The 21629-nt window shown below is 36.3% G+C and overlaps 1 long non-coding RNA gene and 1 pseudogene across 1 annotated transcript; one reads left to right on the forward strand and one right to left on the reverse strand.

Annotated features, from left to right (window-relative positions):
* Positions 1-954: 954 nt before the first annotated feature.
* Positions 955-21333, reverse strand: LOC138305674 (zinc finger protein 208-like; annotated as a pseudogene).
* Positions 12100-13104, forward strand: LOC138305902 (uncharacterized). The gene is made up of 2 exons (XR_011205729.1): positions 12100-12468; positions 12965-13104. It is a non-coding gene; the product is annotated as an uncharacterized lncRNA (long non-coding RNA).
* Positions 21334-21629: the final 296 nt, after the last annotated feature.

The following is a 21629-nucleotide window of genomic DNA, read 5'->3' on the forward strand; positions in this document are numbered from 1 at the left end:
TTTGTGAACTAAATGTTTCATGTGGACGTAAAACTTGTGTTCAATTTTGTTCATACACAATAATTATTTTGTTCGTACGCAATAGAACTGTATGCGCTATGAATTTATTTTTGTTCATACGCGAAAGTATTGGGTATTGAAAATGATGAACATAATATACTGCTGAAAACTAATAATGTTTTAATAAGTGATATGTACCATATAAAATAATCTTAAAATATATGATTCGTGGTCGTCTTTCTTATCTTTGTAATAACAGGTTTTTACATCAAGATAAATCACAAAAGTTATGGACGCCACCCAGTTCTTTTGTTTTGTTATAATGTTGTACGAGATACTCCATACTGTACTTTGTCACTGGAACTCCTTCCTCAGACATAAAAGTCTTCATTCCAGGGTATCTTAAGTTGTTCTTACTCTGAAATGTAGTTTCTCTAGTATATCTTTCCGGAGAATTAACACTTGGAATGTGGATGTTTTTGACATCGATGGGCTTTGTGAGAGATTTCTCATATAGAACTGTATTCTCACGGAGGGGAGCATCGACACCTGAATACTGAGTCTCACTTTTGATAGTTTTCTCATCAACACTGTTGGTCTCATACATGCTAGATATGTCATTTACGCCACTATTTTCCACTAGGCGACGGTTCTGACTGATGGCGATAGTAGCCTCTCTAGGACGAGGGGATGAAGACCATTTTTCATAACCCGAGTCCGATGTTACCACATTTTAATTTATTTCCGATAGAAAACTAAATCTTTCAATTGTCTTTAAGTATGGTCTCATCCCATGTCCGTTTGAAAGAGAGAATTGGAAGGGAATTTTGACATTCATATCAGAACTCACGTCCGTTCCGATATTTTCTTTACAGCTAGATGACGTTCTTAATTGTTTATCACAAATATCCGCGTCATTTGTCTTTTCTCTCCCGTGTAACCTAGGTTTAGTTCCTAGATCAACTGCTTCACTGAACTTGTTGACACACCGACATCGTTCCTGTACTGCTTCTCTCCTGTATGTCTTCTGAGGTAAGTTTTTAGGTTTGACGACTGACTAAACCCCTTACCACACACATCATATGTGTAAGGTTTCTCTCCTGTATGTTTCCTGCGGTGTCTCTGTAGGTTACGTGAGTTACTAAACCCCCTTACCACACACATCATATGTGTAAGGTTTCTCTCCTGTGTGTGTCCTGAGGTGTCCCTGTAGGTTACGTGAGTCACTAAACCCCTTACTACAGATATCACATGCGTAAGGTTTCTCTCCTGTATGTGTCCTGCGGTGTTTCTGTAGGTCACCTGTCTGACTAAACCCCTTACCACAGATATCACATTTGTAAGGTTTCTCTCCTGTATGTGTCCTGAGGTGTCTCTTTAGTTTACCCGACACACTAAACCCCTTACCACACACATCATATGTGTAAGGTTTCTCTCCTGTGTGTGTCCTGAGGTGTCCCTGTAGGTTACGTGAGTCACTAAACCCCTTACCACAGACATCACATTTGTAAGGTTTCTCTCCTGTATGTGTCCTGAAGTGTGTCTGTAGGTTACGTGAGTCACTTAACCCCTTACCCACACACATCATATGTGTAAGGTTTCTCTCCTGTGTGTGTCCTGAGGTGTCCCTGTAGGTTACGTGAGTCACTAAACCCCTTACCACAGACATCACAATTGTAAGGTTTCTCTCCTGTATGTGTCCTGAAGTGTGTCTGTAGGTTACGTGAGTCACTTAACCCCTTACCACACACATCATATGTGTAAGGTTTCTCTCCTGTGTGTGTCCTGAGGTGTCTCTGTAGGTTACTTGAGTCACTAAAACCCCTTACCACACACATCATATGTGTAAGGTTTCTCTCCTGTATGTGTCCTGACGTGTTTCTGTAGGTCACCTGACCCACTAAAGTCCTTACCACACACATCACTCGTATGTTTCAGTAGATGTGAGGACAAGTCTCGTTCTTCTCTAAATTTCTTATTTCAAACATCACAGTTATAAGATTTCTTCTCTTTTTGATGCCTTTTGACGTGATCACTGTAATGAACCGAATTATGACCCATACTATTTTTACATTGTATGGCTTCTCCGGTATGTGTCCTGGTGTGTCCATCTAGGATATCTCTCCTACTAAACCCCTTACCACAGACATCACATTTGTATGGCTTCTCCGGTTTGTGTCCTGGTGTGTCCATCTAGGATATCTCTCCTACTAAACCCCTTACCACAGACATCACATTTGTAGGGTTCTTCTCCGGTTTGTGTCCTGGTGTGTCCATCTAGGATATCTCTCCTACTAAACCCCTTACCACAGACATCACATTTGTAGGGTTCTTCTCCGGTTTGTGTCCTGGTGTGTCCATCTAGGATATCTCTCCTACTAAACCCCTTACCACAGACATCACATTTGTAGGGTTCTTCTCCGGTTTGTGTCCTGGTGTGTCCATCTAGGATATCTCTCCTACTAAACCCCTTACCACAGACATCACATTTGTAGGGTTCTTCTCCGGTTTGTGTCCTGGTGTGTCCATCTAGGATATCTCTCCTACTAAACCCCTTACCACAGACATCACATTTGTAGGGTTCTTCTCCAGTATGTGTCCTGGTATGTCCATCTAGGATATCTCTCCTACTAAATCCCTTACCACAGACATCACATTTGTATGGCTTCTCCCCTGTATGTGTCCTATGGTGTGCCTGAAGATCGCCTGATTTAACGAATTTCTTACAACAGATATCACATTTATAAGGTTTCTCTCCCTTGTGTCTTCTGATGTGTATTTTAAGGTTTTGTCTCTGACTAAACCCCTTACCACATATTTCATATTTGTGAGGTTTTTCCCCTGTATGTGTCCTGATGTGTGTCCGTAGGCTATGTGACTGAGAAAAATTCTTTCCACAGACATCACATTTGTATGGCTTCTCCCCTGTATGGGTTCTAATGTGCATTTGTCGATAACTGAGCTTACTAAACGCTTTACCACATATATCACACGAATAAGGTTTCTCGCCAATATGTTTTCGGAGGTGGGATGTAAAACATTTTTCCCTACTAAACCCCTCACCACAGACATCACATTTGAAAGGTTTATCGACTGTGTGGATCCTGAGGTGCGATTTAAGCCTTTGTGCAACAGCAAATCGTTTCCCGCATACATCACATTTGAAAGCTTTTTCTCCGGAGTGTTTGATGAAGTGCGTTTTAAGGTTCCCTACCCTATTAAATCCCTTACCACAGACATCACACGCGTAAGGCTTCTCACTCTTGTGTATGTTGAGATGTTCTTTTAGAGTACTTGATTGACCAAACGCCTTGTCGCACACATCGCATTTGTAAGGTTTCTCACCTGTATGTATTTTGTGGTGTGATTGTAAGCTTTGTGCCATACTAAATCCCTTACCACAGACATCACATTTATAAGGTTTCTCTCCTGTGTGTATCGTCAAGTGTTTCTTTAGATTACATGTTTCAATAAACCCTTTACCACATACATCGCATTTATGAGGTTTTTCTCCAGTATGTATCTTGAGGTGTTTATTTAGGTTACTTGTTTCATTAAACCCCTTACCACAGACATCACATTTGTACGGCTTCTCACCAGTATGTATCCTGAGGTGTTTCTTTAAGTAACTTAAAGTCTTTAAGTCCTTATCACAGATATGACATTTGTAAGATTTATCTCCCAGGTTTGTTGCCTCATTTTCACCCTTTCCGTCGCTACGTATACGTCGCATCACAAAATAATTTACAATTCGAAGAGTGTAATCATTGGATGTTTGATTTCTTATGTTTACCGAAACCGTTGAGTTTTCCTGTCGCTTTACAGTAAGTTAAATACCATGCCTTTGGGGGTGTTTCTGGGAAAAAAAAGAATAATAACATATCAAATTTTTTTTTTATATTTTCAGTAAAATAACGGATTTTTTTAAACTTTTAAACTTCTATAATAAACAAATTCGTTTAAAGAGGATCGATATGAAGAAATTGTGTTGATATTCATCAATATTTATGTATAAAAGATAGCTTTGATCGTTGTGATCCCTTGGTTTTTATTATCATATCCAGTTCACGAAGCTAAATTAGGGAAACGTAGATGTGTATCAAAAGATAATTACAGGTGTATCAAACGATAATTATAAGTATATCAAAAAAATAATTACAGGTGTATCAAATGGTAATTACAGGTGTATCAAAAGATAATAACAGTTGTATCAAAAGATAATTACAGGTTTATCAAACGAAAATTACAGGTGTATCAAAAGATGACTACAGGTGTATCAAAATAATTAACGGTGTATATAAAGAAAAATTACAAGTGTGTCAAAGAAAATTAAATGTGTATCAAAAGATAACCACAGGTGTATCAAATGATTATTACAGCTTTGTCAAAAGATGATTACATGAACAGGTATATCAAATGATACTTCTTTGACCCAACTGATAATCACAGATGTATCAAAAGATAGTTACAGGTGTATCAAATGATAATTTCAGATGTATCAAAAGATAATTACAGGTGTATCAAAAGATAATTACAGATGTATCAAATGACAATTACAGATCTATCAAAAGATACTTACAGGTGTATCAAATGGTTATTAAAGATGTATCAAAAGATAATTACAGATGTATCAAATGATAATTATAGATGTATCAAAAGATAATTACAGCTATATCAAACTATTTAATCATCACATAATCCGCCTGATATCCACTGGATTCGCCTGTGTGATATGTTTGCATATGAATTAATTTTATATAAATTATTCAGGAGGTGTAGTACTTAAGCTAATAACTTTAACGATTCTGCAAAACTATTTATACTATCTTATTTAAAATTTCCATTTATAAAAAAAACAAAATCCATTTCGGAAAGGTAGCGGGCCTTGAAATCTGTTTATCTGTTGCTCGTTCTTGAAAGTTTTCATCAAGATAAAAAGTTAAATCCAAAATTTTTCACAATGATTTCCTTTTATATAAACCATGATGCAGCATTCGCTAATGTTTATTAGCATATTACAGAGTTACCTCCCTTGTGTGCAGGTATCAATTGTGACGTCATTACTCTATGAGAACATATTACCGATGATATAACGTCTTTTTCTCAGAAAAGAATAACGTAACGCTCGCAAATACATGACGTCACAATCAATACTTCAAGGGCAGATAATATGCAAAGACAGAATATAAAAGTTACTCCTCACTCGGAGAAATTTGTTATGTGTTAAAGATTGCCGTGATATGCTACAGTATATATGCATTGTGTACCATATGAAAAACCAACTTTTGAAATGGAAAAATATGTTGTATATTGTGTTTGTCAAGTGTAGATGTAGTGTAGCTGTCATAGGGATCTGAGAACCATACTAGTAACAGATTCAATATACATTCCACAGGGATCTGAGAATTAGTGACAGTTTCAATATATTTTCCACATGGATCTGAGAACTAATATTTATTAGATGTCGATATTTGATTAAGAATGATAAAATTTTGGTTTATGTTGGTTTGTAATGAAATAAATTATCAAGCCGTATATGTATGTATAAACTGATGCTTTAACTTCATGAAACAGAACAAATGCTATTCAAATGGATCATGTTGATCAAAAATATTTTTATATCAGAAAATTTGTGTACCACATATTAACTATTTAAAGATGCTCCACCGCTGACAAATGGTATTTTTTCACTATTCAGTTACAAAAGTTACTTAATTTACACCATTACAGTACCACCATTGAAAAGTTTGAGCTTCTAATTTTACTTCAAGTTAAAAATATGAAAAATAATTAATTGCATCCCGAAAAAAATCCGTGTCACTATATCTTATATGGAAGAAAGTACTGGTTGCGCATGCACCAAAGGCGAAATAAAATATTTTATATTATTTTTTGTGTTAATTAGACATATATATACAGGATAAACACCAATTATTGTTCAAATGAAGAATAGCATTTATGCTTTGTCGGCGGTGGAGCATCTTTAAAGAACGAACAAAAACCATTAACAACAGTGTTATATATTGGACCTCTTGTCACACATTAGTGCGTCTGAGTGCGATTTAAATAGACACATTTATCATTATAAAAAAATATTCCAATCTGTCAATTAAATACGATTGAATTGAATATAAGGATTGAATCTTGCTTTGGTCGATTTCATGGGATGATGAATAGAGTTCCCCTTGAAACAAATTGAATATGAACTGCTCATTTTGTTCAATTTGTTTGAAGATGAACTCAATTCATCACCCCATGAAATCTACCAAAGTAATATTATCATTACATATAATCCCTGTACACATCTATAGACAGTGGCGTCGTAAGCAGAAAATTAATTAATACGCAAATTAGCGCGCGAGGTTGGGGGTTCGGGGTGTCTAGAAAAATATTTCGATTTAAAATGACGGAGATGAATTTTACGATGCACTTTGTTGCAATTGCGAGCGCCGCAGGCGCGATAAATTCTTTTAATTGGGGTTCGGGGGTCTCCCCCGGGAAAAATTACTATTTAGAATGGCTGAGGTGAGTTTTACGATGTATTTTGATGAATTTGCGAGCACTGAAGGCGTGAGATTTTATTGTTCTGGGGGACCTCAGTTTTCCTCGGGAAAAAGAATACAATTTAGAATGGCTGAGATGAGTTTTACGATGTATTTTGATGAATTTGCGAGCGCCAAAGGCGCGAGATTTTGTTGTTAGGGGTTCCGGGGGTTTCCCCCGAGAAAAAATATGACGATTTGGAATCTCTGAGGTGAGTTATACAGTGTATTTTGATAGTTTTAAAGCGTTCTCAACACGGTAATTTTTCGATTTAAAGTTACCTGCATTTGGAAATGATAATTGTGAGTGTCGTCATACCTTTATGCAACCCAGCTCGATCTGAACTCAACATACCGGATTCACACCATCGGCACATTATTGTGTAATTCAAAATAATAATGAATTGATTGTCTTGCTAAGACCCCTGGAGGCTACAATACCAAACAAATGCCAGATTTCCTGCGAAATCTATGTTTGTGACAAATAAGATTCATTTCGCTGTTTTGCCGTGTGGCGCAGTGCGCGGTAATTATGTACATAAAATTTACATTTGATTTGTTTTAATCAAATTGTTTATGCGGTGATGATAAATATAGTATAACTTTAAGTTAATAACTTTTGAAAATTATTAATCTCGTTTTACATTGCATTTTCAAAAAATAAAAGACGTTTCGCTAAGGAAATTGGCCATTATAATAGAAGTTCAAACTTTTCAATGATGTTAATTTAGTAAGTGAAGTGAAAGACGAAATCAATTTGAGTTGCGCCCTACTGCTGAATAAAGAAAATGTTAATTAATAATAAATAATAAATATTATAGATAAAGTATAATATAGACGCCGCTCACTTACCTAAAACTACAGCAAGGTACGTTGTAAAGATGACCTATGCAAATTATAAATTGGACGTCCTCGATATTTCGCAGCTACTTATATTATAGGTACATATTAGACAGACTCCCGTGTTATCTCACACTCTGGCTTGGTCAAGTGATATTCGTTTTGGTCAGTTCTAACTAAACTAATCAACGCTAAACAATAGGACCTCGTGGCTTTTACGCCTTGAGATAATATACCTGAGCGGTATGTAGATACCTTATCCCTTAATGTAACACAATGGACATGGCAGTTCTTACTCAATGGCTTAGGACAATACCATGTTCGCTATGGTTTGAATAACACGTGCATGAACGATTTGCCACTTCCAGCAATGCGGAAGATTTAGAAGTCAAATGTGTCAATTGAAATTAAATGTTAATCGAGTTATTTTCTTTAGCTTATCAATAACGTACGTTGTATTTAGAAGTTCGATATCGTTGATATGTACATCGTGTGTATTACTAGATCAAAAAATTGTATCGCAATAAGTAAATTGCATTATATAACCCAGATACAATACCTGTAATATATTAATACTCCATAAACCACGTGTTTCACTGCATACTGAATTAGGCTGTATCCGAATATTGACGATGGTAGACATATACATATGTATACATAAGAACTTTTTCCATAGGCTATTCATTAATTGAATTATATTTGAGTAATTAACACAAAGTGACATATAAATTCAAAATTGAAAACAAAAGAAAAGAAAGGGGAAAAAATATCTACATACACGTACATGCACTTTACAACTGGAGTCCCCGATAAAGTGGTACAATGTATACAAATAATGTACAGAATATAATATCGATATCTGTTCTATACCTACATATTTTGGTATTCAGCCAAATTAACATGATAGGAAGTTTTTAATACTAAATAAGATGTGTATATTTATACCGTTTTTACATCTGTTACAAATGATCAAAATAACAAGTACAAAATATACAAAAAGGGATATAACATATTTGGAAGCATTTGTTTTTTGTTATTTTCCGAAATATTAACTACCAAAATGGGTGTTTTGCCAAAAATCTAAGTATAAAAACGCTTCAAATTGGCACGATCAGTCAACTTGACAGGTTAATATTTAGTTTTTTTCTAGCTAATGTATTATCGATCATGCATTAATATCAAAGAAAAAGTAACCCTTTAAGACATAAAACATAAACTGATATTGTTCAGGGTAAGTTTTTATAAATATTTGTATCTAAAAAGAACAAAAACGGTAATGCTAGCTAAATTCAAAAGGTTTTGAGCCGTTTTCATCCTTCTTTATTTCTTTGATTGACTGGAATTATTGTATCATTTCAACTTATTTGTACTAACCTAATGTTTGTCTTACTATATACCCGATTTCATATTTCAAGTATTGCAAAAATAGCAGATATTGTACTTTAAAAGTGGTCAAAAGTGTGATTTCTTTATATTTTCATATTTTTCGGGTTTTGAAAAAACGACTTTCCGAACTTCTGATTTTTGGTGATTTTTTTCATGGAACAATAATAACACCCTCCAACCCAAAAAGCAGAAAACAAATTCTGTTGCAATTATTTGGAGGTTAGGCCTCTATTTTAGTATTTTTCGTATTTTTACTGGATTAATATGTTCATGTGACGACGAAGTGTAAATTAGTGTAAACAATGGAAGGATGACAAACAAGAAAATATAAGTTCGTCTTTCCGTTATTTCATTTTTGTATTTCTTAGTAAGCTCCAAAACTCCAGCTTATATTTTACTTATCACAGCATAGACACGTTTAAGATGCTCCACCGCTGACAAATGATGTTTTTTCACTATCAAAAACAGGAGCAGACGATATAGTATTTTTGTTCAGTTACAAAAGTTAGGTACTTTACACAATTACCACCATTGAAAAGTTTGAGCTTTTAATTTTACTTCAAGGTAAAAACATAAAAAAAATAATTAATTGCATCCCGAAAAAATTCCGTGGCACTATATCCTATATGGAACGAATTACTAATTGCGCATGCACCAAAGGCAAAATAAATTATTTTATATTAGTTTTTGTGTTAATTAGACAGATATATACACGATTCCACGCCAATTATTGTTCAAATGATGAATATCATTTATGCTCTGTCGGCGATGGTAAAGTCTATTGTACATGTATATACCATATGGCGGGTCATTATCAATAAACATAAACTTAACTTGCAAATATACATGTACTTCAGCCATACACACCTAAATGCAAGCTATGCAAAACAAGCATTTGGTTTTTTATCGTTAATGTCCTCATTTCTACATCTGTGTAAATGAAATCGGGAAGCGATGTGTGACAAGAAGAGGCGGCCGGATAGAAGTTCAAAATGTGTTTTCAAGATGGCGGCTGTGGTGGTCATCTTGGATTTCGTAATAAAATAAAAACGAAATAAAATGTTCTATATCATGTCCTTCATCAGAAACTGGATGATGCCACCCTGGTAATATTCGAGAATTTAAAATATTCAAGATGACGGTCAAGATGGTTGAACTGTTAAGTTAATATGTTTATCCGAACTCGGTATTCTTGCAAAAACATTAGCGAATCTTTCATGCAATTCAATAAAATTGTATGCATATATTCATCAAACCATCACTGAACACAATTCTTATCTTATTGAAGTTATCTCTTATAACTAATGCTAAATTAATAAGTTATTTGATATTATCAAATCGGTAATATAAGGATAAAATTGCTTTGTTTTAATTATTTATTTCCAATATATGTACTGTAAAATTTACACATTGACTGGTATTTTTGTGATTTTCTTTAAGTCCATCTTTTACATTTCGATAAAATAGGTTTTTCAATATAATTGCTATAGTTCATCCTTTCTATCTAAAATTGTTTTTTCTCTCAAAGGCGGAAATCTTGGCAACATACCATTTATCAAAACTGCGCGGGAATATGTGGCGCCATCTTTGGCACCAAAGACGTCCTGACGTCACGGTTGACGGTGCCGAGCTTGACACAGATGATATCATTTTGACCAGTACATTTATTGTGCCGTTCTTGTCTTTGTGTAGTTATCTAAAACTAATAACAGTAATTTCAAAGTGTATCCTGATGACACCTTTTGTCTACAGAGAAAACTTCAAATCTCGTCGTGCTGAAAACGAGAATTAAAACATGGCAGCCTGCATGGAGGCGCGAGACTTTTCCCGCGGGAAACAATTTCAAAATCCAAGGGGTACTGGAATGTATTGGATTCTATATGCACACACACGTGTTATGGTTAGTAGAGCTTCGCTCTACGCGGCCTTCGGCCGCGCAGAGAGCTGCGCTCTTATTATTTTTGCGCTTTTCGCGCTATCTTTCAAGAAATGATTCACATACAGCGCTCAGTGTTGTAAAATGGTATTTCCTCTATTGAAATATCGAACTGTGCTATTTCATATCTGCGCTAATATATAATGATATACATATTCTCGCACTTGCGATGCAATAGGTATTTTTTAATTAACAGCATATTAATCTACATTGTTTCTGTTCCTGCGTAGCATTTATATTAATAGAATGAGAGTGAGACGACGAGTACAGCCGATGTCAGTATAATGTGGCGACTGTAATGCACTCCGCCTTTTTCTTTTGGCAACATACTTCAGTGAAATAGCACTAAAATGAATGGACACCACAATTACACAATACACTCTATCATCAGCTAAGAGTCATTTCAGGACGGTCTTCCCTGTGTGATGTGTTGTGTAGGTTAGAATGCCTTGTGAAGCTGCGGTATAAATCCGTGTTTTGTCTCCTTATTGGCGTGTTAGTAAAACTCGTTCCCTTTTTATAGCGCTACCGAAGCACGCCACCAAAGATATCAAAATAGCACACCCCACCGGTCTCATTAAACTAACAACGGGTAAACCAGTCGTTCCATTCACTTTGTGGTGAGCGCTAAGGCGGTAAAGAGTACTAAAGACACTCCGGCCAGAAGACGTAATCCCCAAATGGACGAGGGATCAACTCGAGGACAAACGTTAGGCAGCGATGTACGGAAGAGAAGAAAAGATACCAAGATTAAAACTACATAAAGATTATTCAATTATCATATACATTTTAATAATGGATGGACATGTATCTTTGTTTCTTAAAGATGCTCCACCGCCGACAGACCATAAATGATACTCATCATTTGAACAGCAATGGTGTTTAATCGTGTATATATATATGTCTATTCCACCACTAATTAGTTAATTGGTATTTTATTAATTTGATTGTATTGTATATTGATACATGGGTTGTATATTGTTTTAATTTCATTTGTTTTAAAGTAATTTCTTTCAGGTCAATGTAATGTTGATGTCTCACTGAATTATGTATCACAGAGTGTGGTAAGTGCTCTGTGATATACAAGTAATGTATATATGTAGAGTGAGCTCAGTCACTCTGCCTGGTGAGCTATAAATAGATTTTACCTGGGTATGTATGAAGTATGTATGGTCATGTGACTTGTCTTTGTGAATGTCCACTATTAAATGTACTGTCCATGTCCTGGGTGCATGTAGAGTAAAGTCCAGTGTTTGACCTTGACCTGACCTATCTGACCTGTTGTCTTATTGGTTAATATATTTTTGGAGGGAAAGTCTTTGTCCAAAAATTAGACAGTAGCTTGAGATCTGGGGAAGGAGCAACATCTCCCCTTTTTGGAGATCTGTATCATGATACGCGCCAATAAGCTACAAACCCAAATGTAAGTCTAATACTTTTTATATTATCTTTTTACATATTATTTTGGTATCTAAAGTATGGTAATTAAGAAATGTAGATTGATTCAATTAATTATTGAGTAAGTGTATACATTTTGTATAGAGTGGAATTCGAAATAGATTGTAACTTAAATTTGTTATATCTCTAAATCCAGTATGAATTTAGTAACTGTGTAATATGTGTATGTGTTTTAAAAGTAATTGTGTATGGTTTTATACTTGTTACTGATTGATTTATTTATAAATCTTTCAGTGGAATCATGTAGATGTCTGCTATTGTGCTGTATACATTATAAGCATAAGCAACCCTTTACCCATAGTTGAGGTAAGCAACATACACATAATAGTTAGAAATGCTTTGTATATTAATCTGATAAAGTAAGATATTATTGAATTTGCTATAATATGTAACCCACTGTAATTGGTATATTTATGTGTATATTGGAATAATATCTATTTTCCATATTGTACTAGTTTTAATGGTGTTAAGTGTGCAAGTGGATTATTTCCCCTTGTTCGTAACAAGTGGGTTACTTCCCCTTGTTATCTGACAAGCGGATTACCTCCCCTTGTGTATATTGTACTCTTTATGTATATTTATAATGTATAGGGTAAATATTTCTTTTTATCTATCATGCTAATGCATGGTTGTAAGGTAATGGTTACTACCTTTACTGATAGGAAATTATAAAGTTTTACTTATGTATTTGTATCTATATAACTGTGATATTTCGATAGGGATAACTTGTCTAGTGTACACGTTTAGTATTGTATGTTAGTTATGGTAGCAATCCTAATGTACTTTTATTTATATGTTTCAGGGTTCTATCTACATGTCTATCTATCTATATCTATATCAATAAGCAGATACATGTACGTACATCCATTGTTGTATATGGACCAACTGAACCCACATGCAGGCAGTACAATATTTATGGCGAATAAATACCAGTGAACCCGACCCGGTTGTCCCTGAGTTTTAATTGCTAAGATCCAGTTCGCAACCCGGTTACATATATATATATATGTCAAATTAACACAAAAATAATATAAAATGATTTATTTTGCTTTTGGTACCATTTGTTAGCGGTGGAGCATCTTTAACCAGTCTGCATATAATTTCGATGCATAAAGATGTGATGAGGCGATGTTGTTGGTCAATCATTGGACCATCAAAATGTCCATAAAACATCCATACTTTGACGAAAACATCTATCCTTCAATTTGAATATATAATGTATCATTCAACAATATCAGCATCCTCCATACTCCAAGGGTTCCGATCACTTACGATCGCAAACTTCAGGCAACAGAACAAAACAGGTAATTTAGTCCTTTGATATACATCAAAAGAGCCGTATAACGGTACACTGGTTGACTGTGTGGCTCTGAAGTTGGGCGTTGCTCTCTTAGTAATCTTCAAAGAAAATTTCTGCAGGCATGTGATTGGTTCAGATTTACTTTATTATATTTATATTTGCATTCTGTTTTTACATAATTTATTTGTAAATAGCTAGCTTAGCTGTTGAACATAAAACGACAAAAATAAATATTCGACCTTAAAAAACATTTTTTTTTATAAAATTTTGATATAGGAGATCAAAATGACAAATTTTCAGTATAATGTTCACTGAAATAAAAGAAATTTCATTTTGAACTTTTTTTGTGTTAAGTATTAAATCAGACAAAAAATAGCTTAGTGGTAGTGAGAGGTAATATACGCAACTGTTCTGAGCAAAAATAATGGGTTAATTGTGTGATATCATTTTCTTAAAGAAAACATTGGTTTTGTCAATTTAACGAATATTCATACTTATAAAACAACTGATTTGCAAAATAATGCTTTAGCTTGTCATGTGTATGCTCAAAACAGTGAAATTCTGGTAAAATCACAACTTACACAATGTACGTCAAATAGTCAGATCCTTAAAGGAAATACTGGTTTTGTCAATTTTGCTAATAAGTTTGCGAAAACTGATCAGACAACTACATCTTAGCAAAATATTGCTTTAGTTCGTTGCCTGTTAGCTCAAAACAGAAAAATTCCGGTTAAGGACGTATATCAGAAGGATAAGTCTCATTGGGTTTTGGGCATGTGTACTGACCGTGACCTTGGGCAAAGACTGATTTTCCTCTGATATCCGCCGGCGTAGCCTTTGATATAGCGTGCGAGTGCGAGGGTTACCGTCTTACTTTCTGAAGCGTACTTTTTAACGAAAATTTAAGACAATTCTTCTAAATCTCCCGTCCTTAAAGCAAGAACTAAACGTTGTGAAATTTAATTAACTTTACATTGGTGTTTCGTTTGACTCGATAACATAGGAATTTTGGAGAAAAACTGTTTTTGTTTATTCCCGGTTCATAGGCGTCTCGCGTAGTGTTTAGTAGTGTAAAGAGACAGTTACGGTAAATTACAGTTAACGTCAAATCGCTATCTTTGATTCGAAATTGCTCGAAATCAATAAGCACACCACTATGATATTTTTTTTATTACATTTGAATTGCTATTTTCAAAAATTTATATTAGAAAACAAGTTAGTCATCAGAAAATTTGGACTTTTTACCACAGTAAATCCTTAAAACAAAAGCCCAGAAGACCTGTATTGGTCACCTGGTTAAAGGCCACAAAAACTCAGGCCTGCGGTTTGAATCCCCCAATCCACATAGAATGTGTTTCAAGATGTCTCATTTGGGTTTGTTTCAAACTAAATTCTTTTCCACAAACTTCACATTTGAAAGGTTTCTCTCCAGTGTGTATCCTCTGGTGTCTTACTAGGTTCTCTTTCAGACTAAAATCTTTTTCACAAACATCACATTTGTAAGGCTTCACTCCTGTGTGCGTTGAGAGATGTCTCACTTGGTTTCTTTTCGATTTAAAATGTTTTTCACAGACATCACATTTGAAAGGTTTCTCCCCTGAATGTGTTTTGAGGTGTTTTTGTAGACTGTCTTTCATACGAAACCCTTTAAAACAGACTTCACATTGATAAGGGTTCTCTCCTGTATGTTTGCTTACATGTAGGTGGTTCTGAAGGGAACTTGCAAAAGTAAAGTCCTCACCGCAGATATCACATTGGTAGGGTCTCTCTCCTGTATGTATCCTGAGGTGTGACTGTAGGACAAAATTCCTACTAAACGCCTTACCACAGATATCACATTCATAAGGAGTCTCTGCTGTATGAGTCCCGACGTGTGTCTGTAGGTGTTGTGGCTGACTAAACCCCTTACCACAGACATCACATGTGTAGGGTTTCTCTCCTGTATGTGTCCTGAGGTGTGCCTGTAAGTTGCTTGATTGACTAAACCCCTTACCACATTTATCACATTTGTATGGCTTCTCTCCTGTATGTGTTCTAAGGTGTGTTTGTAGTGTATATAATTGACCAAAATTATTACCACAAATATCACATTTGTACGGCTTTTCCCCTGTATGTGTTCTAAGGTGTGTCTGTAGAGTGAATAGCTGACTAAACTCCTTACCACAGACATTACATTTGAAAGGTTTTTCTCTGGTATGTGTCCTGAGGTGTATATTTAAGGCACCTGGCCGAATGAAATCCTTACCACACACATCACATTTGTACGGCTTCTCTCCTGTATGCGTCCTTAGATGTGTCTGTAGTGTATATGAACGACGGAATTCTTTACCGCAGACATTGCATTTGAATGGCTTCTCCCCTGTATGTATTCTGAGATGTATTTGAAGGGATCCCGACTGACTAAACTCCTTACCACATACATTACATTTGAACGGCTTTTCTCCCGTATGTGTCCTGAGGTGTAAATGTAAGGTGCATGACTGACCAAATTCTTTACCACAGACATAGCAGTTGAACAGCTTTTCTCCTGTATGTGTCCTGAGGTGCACTTGCAGGTGACTTGTCTTGCTGAACCTGTTACCACAAATATCACAAGTGTACGACTTCTGACCACTGTGTTCACTGATGTCGGTCTCTTGATGTTGTGCCATATCAGATCCTTAACCATATAACCCACATTTACTACTGTAGGCTTGTAGTATTACTTAGTCTGGTTAAAACACTTGCTGCTTTACAAAATATGACACCCTGGAAAGATAAAAGTTTCATTAGTCTACGTCCTAGGCAAGACCCTACTATTACTTTTATCGCAATATGAACATTCTTTTCTTATATCCATCGGTTGTTAAGGATGCAATCAGATATATATCAATGTAGGCAATGTTTCCTCAATGCAATATCGCTGTTGAAGTCTGTCTGTTCTGTATTTCATCAGGAGCAGTATACGTACAGCTGTTGAAGTTTGTCTGTTCTGTGCTTCGTCAGACGCAATAACGCTGTTGAAATCTGTCTGTTCTGTGTTTCAGCTGACACAGTACTGCTGTTGAAGAAGTCTGTTTTCTGTGTATTATCAGACGCAGTACTGCTGTTGAAGTCTGTCTGTTTTTTGTTTCATCAGATGCAGTACCGATGTTTAAGTCTGTCTTCTGTGTATCATCAGACGCAGTAGTAAAGCTGTTGAAGTCTGCCTGTTCTGTGTGTCCCTTTTCCTTATAAGTACTTGGTATTTTCCCTGGCATTCAATTCCTGGAAAGGAAACAAAATGTTAATAATATAAATAGATATTGATTTCCTTGATTTCTCAAATAATCTTTTCTATATTCAAACATAGCATATAGTCAAAGGATTTTGGCCCGCTGGTGGCCATGACCGATAAGCATTATTTTTTGTTTACAGATACCGCAGGGTCAGGACATCATGATATGACATATGATAAAGGTCAGGTCGGAGTCCCTTGTGAGTTAAGGGGGGGTTAAACAGGAGGAGCAATTTTCTGTCATTTATATGGAAATAGCTAAATTGAGCCCTTTTGACCCCGTCCTTCAGGCCCCCTTGGGGTCAGCCCCATCATTTGTACAATTTTGAATCCCCATCCTATAAGGAAGCTACCATTGCATTATGGGTGCTATCCCATGCTTAGTTTCAAAGAAGAAGTCGTTTATATGGAAATAGCCAAATTGACCCCTTTTGACCCCACCCCTCAGGCCAAAAGGGGGTTAGCCCCATCTTTTGTACAATTTTGAATCCCACCCTATAAGGATGCTACCATTAAATTATGATGCTATCCCATGCTTAGTTGCAGAGAAGAAGTCGTTTATATGGAAATAGCCAAATTGACCCCTTTTGATCAACCCCCTCAGGCTCCCAGAGGGTCAGCTCCATCATTAGCAAAATTTTGAATCCCCAACCTATAAGGATGCTACCATTGCATTTTGAGTGCCACCCATGCTTAGTTGCAGAGAAGAAGTCGTTTATATGGAAATAGCCAAATTGACCCCTTTTGATCAACCCCCTCAGGCTCTCAGAGGGTCAGCTCCATCATTAGCAAAATTTTGAATCCCCAACCTATAAGGATGCTACCATTGCATTTTGAGTGCCACCCATGCTTAGTTGCAGAGAAGAAGTCGTTTATATGGAAATAGCCAAATTGACCCCTTTTGATCAACCCCCTCAGGCTCCCAGAAGGTCAGCTCCATCATTTGTACAATGTTGAATCCCCATCCTAATAGGATGCTGCCATTTCATTATGAGCATAATCCTATGTTTAGTTGCAGAGAAGAAGTTGTTTATATAGAAATAGCGAAATCGACCACTTTTGACCCCTGCCCCTCAGGCCCTCAGGGGGTCAGCCCAATCATTTGTACAATTTTGAATCCCCACCCTATAACGATGCTTCCAGTCAAATTTTGTTGAAATCCTAGCAACGGTTATGGAGAAGAAGTCGATTGTTGATGGACGCCGGATGACAAATGATGGACGATGGAAGGCGGACGCAGCGGTATTCCATAAGCTCACCTCGGTCCTTTGGATCAGGTGAGCTAAAAACGATATACGTCATACCCTACATGGTACTATATACGAGAAGGATGGAAAGCCTTAGACTCCAAATTTCTAACCCGCCTACCTTTAGTGTCTATAAAAACACATTTCTAGTACATCGTCATAAAAACTGTTACTACCGTTGGAAAGAATGATAATTTTCCTTTCGAAATCATCTTACACATCTATACAAAGTACCGTCATTAAGAAGATAAAAGCCCTATTATGACAAACACTTTGTAGATCATCAAACTAAAAATTCATACTTGTGTCGTGGCCGATATATTATAATATGCATGAGCGAGGCTTTGGCTGCAATCTCATTGGCTGGCTATAAAAAGTCACTCTTCTCGGGACGTTGTACATCTATATATGGATTTTGCCGTTACTATTCAAACAAATAAACCTGTGGACTTCTTAGTTAGTACTGATGCTAGCAGGTAAAGGGAAAAAACTCTAAACCAATACTGCATTAGATGTTCATCATGGCAGCCAATTCAATTCAGCCAACTGGATTTTAATATCCTTTGAGACCGTAACGTATTTATGCGTAATTGTTCATTTGCCCCATTTCATGCACCCTTCTAGAGCCCCACTGAGACCGTTGAAAACTAAATACTAGTTTTTTGAAAAGAAAATGTTCATCCCTACATAGCATGTCAATATCGTTTCGGTCATAGCATTAGTGACGTCACAAATCACCTTTTAACATGCCCAAATAAGTCAAAAATTGAGGTCTGAAATCCAGATTTTAGTGTGTGCCCAAAAACCTGTCGTTGTGAGCTTAATTATCAAGATACAGACATGCAAATGGTCTTAAACGATAGAAGAGATATTAAAGTAAGAGAAAATAGAGAGAAAGGGAAAAGGAAGGGGAAAATAGCACCGATTCAAAAAAAAAAAAAAAAACAAGTCCCACACGCAGGTTTCTGCCTCCCATGATCCTTGCGTGGTGACCTTTAGGGGCCTTCTGGTGACTGTTTTTGCTTGTTTGTAGAATGTACTGTTTGTTATCATCGTGAAAATGGCATCAAACCGAAATCTAGATGCAAACTGCTTTCATAGATGGCATTTGTTATAACCTACTATCAAAATTGAGTCAAGTTCAAATCCTACTGGCCGTCGAAAGGATATAATCCAGAATGTAATATTATACTATCGCAATACTATTGCAATTGTGGTATTTATAGTAAATCCTGCACCCTGTTACATTGGCGCCCATATAGGGACTCGGGAATGGTAGTGAAAGATAGCTGAAAAGGAATTGTTATGACCCCTGGAAACTTTTGTTTCGAGAAATCGGCGCCTGACATACACATTATGACAGATAGATGTTTGGTGTAGGGCCAGAGCGCAGTGGTATATCAAAAGGTGGAACTCGCCGACACCGATTGGTATCGGGCCAGGTCATCTCCAAATTCAGACTGACCTCCGAGAAGCCCAACTTACCTTGGTCTTTTCAACAATTGAATAATTTATCTACCCAAAAGAGCAATCCGTCGAGCCTAAAATGTAGTGCTGGAACGGTTAGTAAAAATGCCAAACGGTTAACCGGATCGGATTAAGCGAACCGTAACCAGATAACCGTACAATTTTGTAGCTGTTTAAGTAACGTTTCAGTAGTACATCGATGCCATGAATTAGTCATACTTCGTCTGGATTCCATAACAATTGTTCATATCTTTCAGGAAATACTCATTTAACACAAAGAATAATTACTTTGAATTAGATTTATTTTGTATGTTTTTAATAAAACCATGATGGTGAATGGAAATCGGTGTAAACACTTACAATGTCAAAGTAGGCCTACTTCCTGCACATGGTTTCTTTTGTACACGGCACTTGCGCACATCACGCTCACTGGAACGTTTGCATAGAAGCAAAGTTACATCCATAAGCGTTTTAGTGACGACCCAGTTTCCGATAACAACACTGTTGTCGTAACACTTTTAATTTCATTACAAAATTGCGTTTCTGAAAGCATGTATAGTTTATACTATAGGTAAAGACGATTGTTAGTACAGGAATTTCATTACTTTGAGGAGTATTTTTGCCGTACGAAATGTATATGGCAGTTATAGGATAGCTAAAATGCTAACCGGATACAAGCTGAAACCGAACCGTGAACCCGTTATCTGGTTACCCGTTCTAGCACTAATTCTAGGCAATTTACATACTATGAGAAAATGGCAACGAGGACGAGGGTGATTTAAAGTTGCGTTAAAGAAACTACTGTACTGATATAATATTAAGTGCACACAAGATAAAATGGAATGCTGTGGGTAGATAAATTATTCATTTGCTGAAAAGACTTAAGCTAAGTGACCCTTCTCGGTGGTAATTTAATGCTTTGTAAGCAGTCTCCATCAGGGTGAGATGACCTGGCCCGATACTAAACAATGTCAACAAGTTCCACCTTTGATATAGCACTGCGCTCTGGCCCTACACCAGACATCTACCTGTCATAATGTCAAAGTCTGGTGTCAGGGCCAGAGTATCTTGGGCTAGTCATCCACATTCATTTCAGATATCCTGCATTTTCGTATTTAAACACAATGACCCCTCAAATACAGGATTTTATATATTACTGAAATGCAGAACCATCCCGCATATTACCCAACTTAGTGGTTTTCCCTACCTGTTCAAGCACCTGTGATCTATAGCTAGCTGCAATAACGTTAACGTAGCTCTGAACGACGGAGGAAGATTATACATGTACATGCAATTAAAGATTTCTGGCAGATGGTCGTCGTCAGATACCCAGCCAGGAACAGTGTGGCAGGGTATAATTATTCGTTCTACCATAGGAGTTTGACCTTCTGTCAATAATTTATAGAATAAATACATAAAAACACCCATATATTTATGTATTATTCCGTTATTGACAGAACGTCAAACTCCTGTTATTCTACACAGGAGCTCGCATGGTGTTTAAACAGTGACATTAATCCTTCTTACATAAAATCCTTGCTGGTACGTAAAATTTGTTGCTTACTAATTATATCAAAGTTTGTACTTACGTATGACAATAGATATTTGCAGACTAAACTGGCTATCAATAAAACACCATCAGGTATTTCATTCCCCACCGACTAAAACTAAATCCGGAAGTGATTAAATGGCTACTAATATTAGAAACTGCTCGGATAATGGGTACTCTTCAATTCCGGAAAATGTTAATAAAATAACTACAAACAAATCAACCGATGTCTATCTTCAGCAAAAATGTCAAATTGGTAACGATTATTTAAAATAAAATAAACACAAGAACTTATTCAAATGTACCCGTGAACAATATAGTAAAGTTTTGAGAGCGAGTGAGAGAGATCGGATGACAGACCTAGACAGACTACTGTACATATATTTATCTATTATGGCCTTGTTGAGAGGGCACTATGGCCTTGTTGAGAGGGCACTGGAATAGTGCCCGAGCCGAAGGCGAGGGCACTATCCCATCATGAGACAATACTATGAGGCAATAGTGCCCTTTCTACCAGGCCATAATGGGTTTAGTACATCACCCTGACATGAAACCGTTTTTCATGTCATCGTAATAAAAGTACGTCAAGCGATACCTCGCAACGCTATCTTTCCACACCACGTTGTTACATCAAAAGTAAAACATATA

Source organism: Argopecten irradians, chromosome 13 (genome assembly GCF_041381155.1).
Source record: "Argopecten irradians isolate NY chromosome 13, Ai_NY, whole genome shotgun sequence".
Lineage (NCBI taxonomy): Eukaryota > Metazoa > Mollusca > Bivalvia > Pectinida > Pectinidae > Argopecten > Argopecten irradians.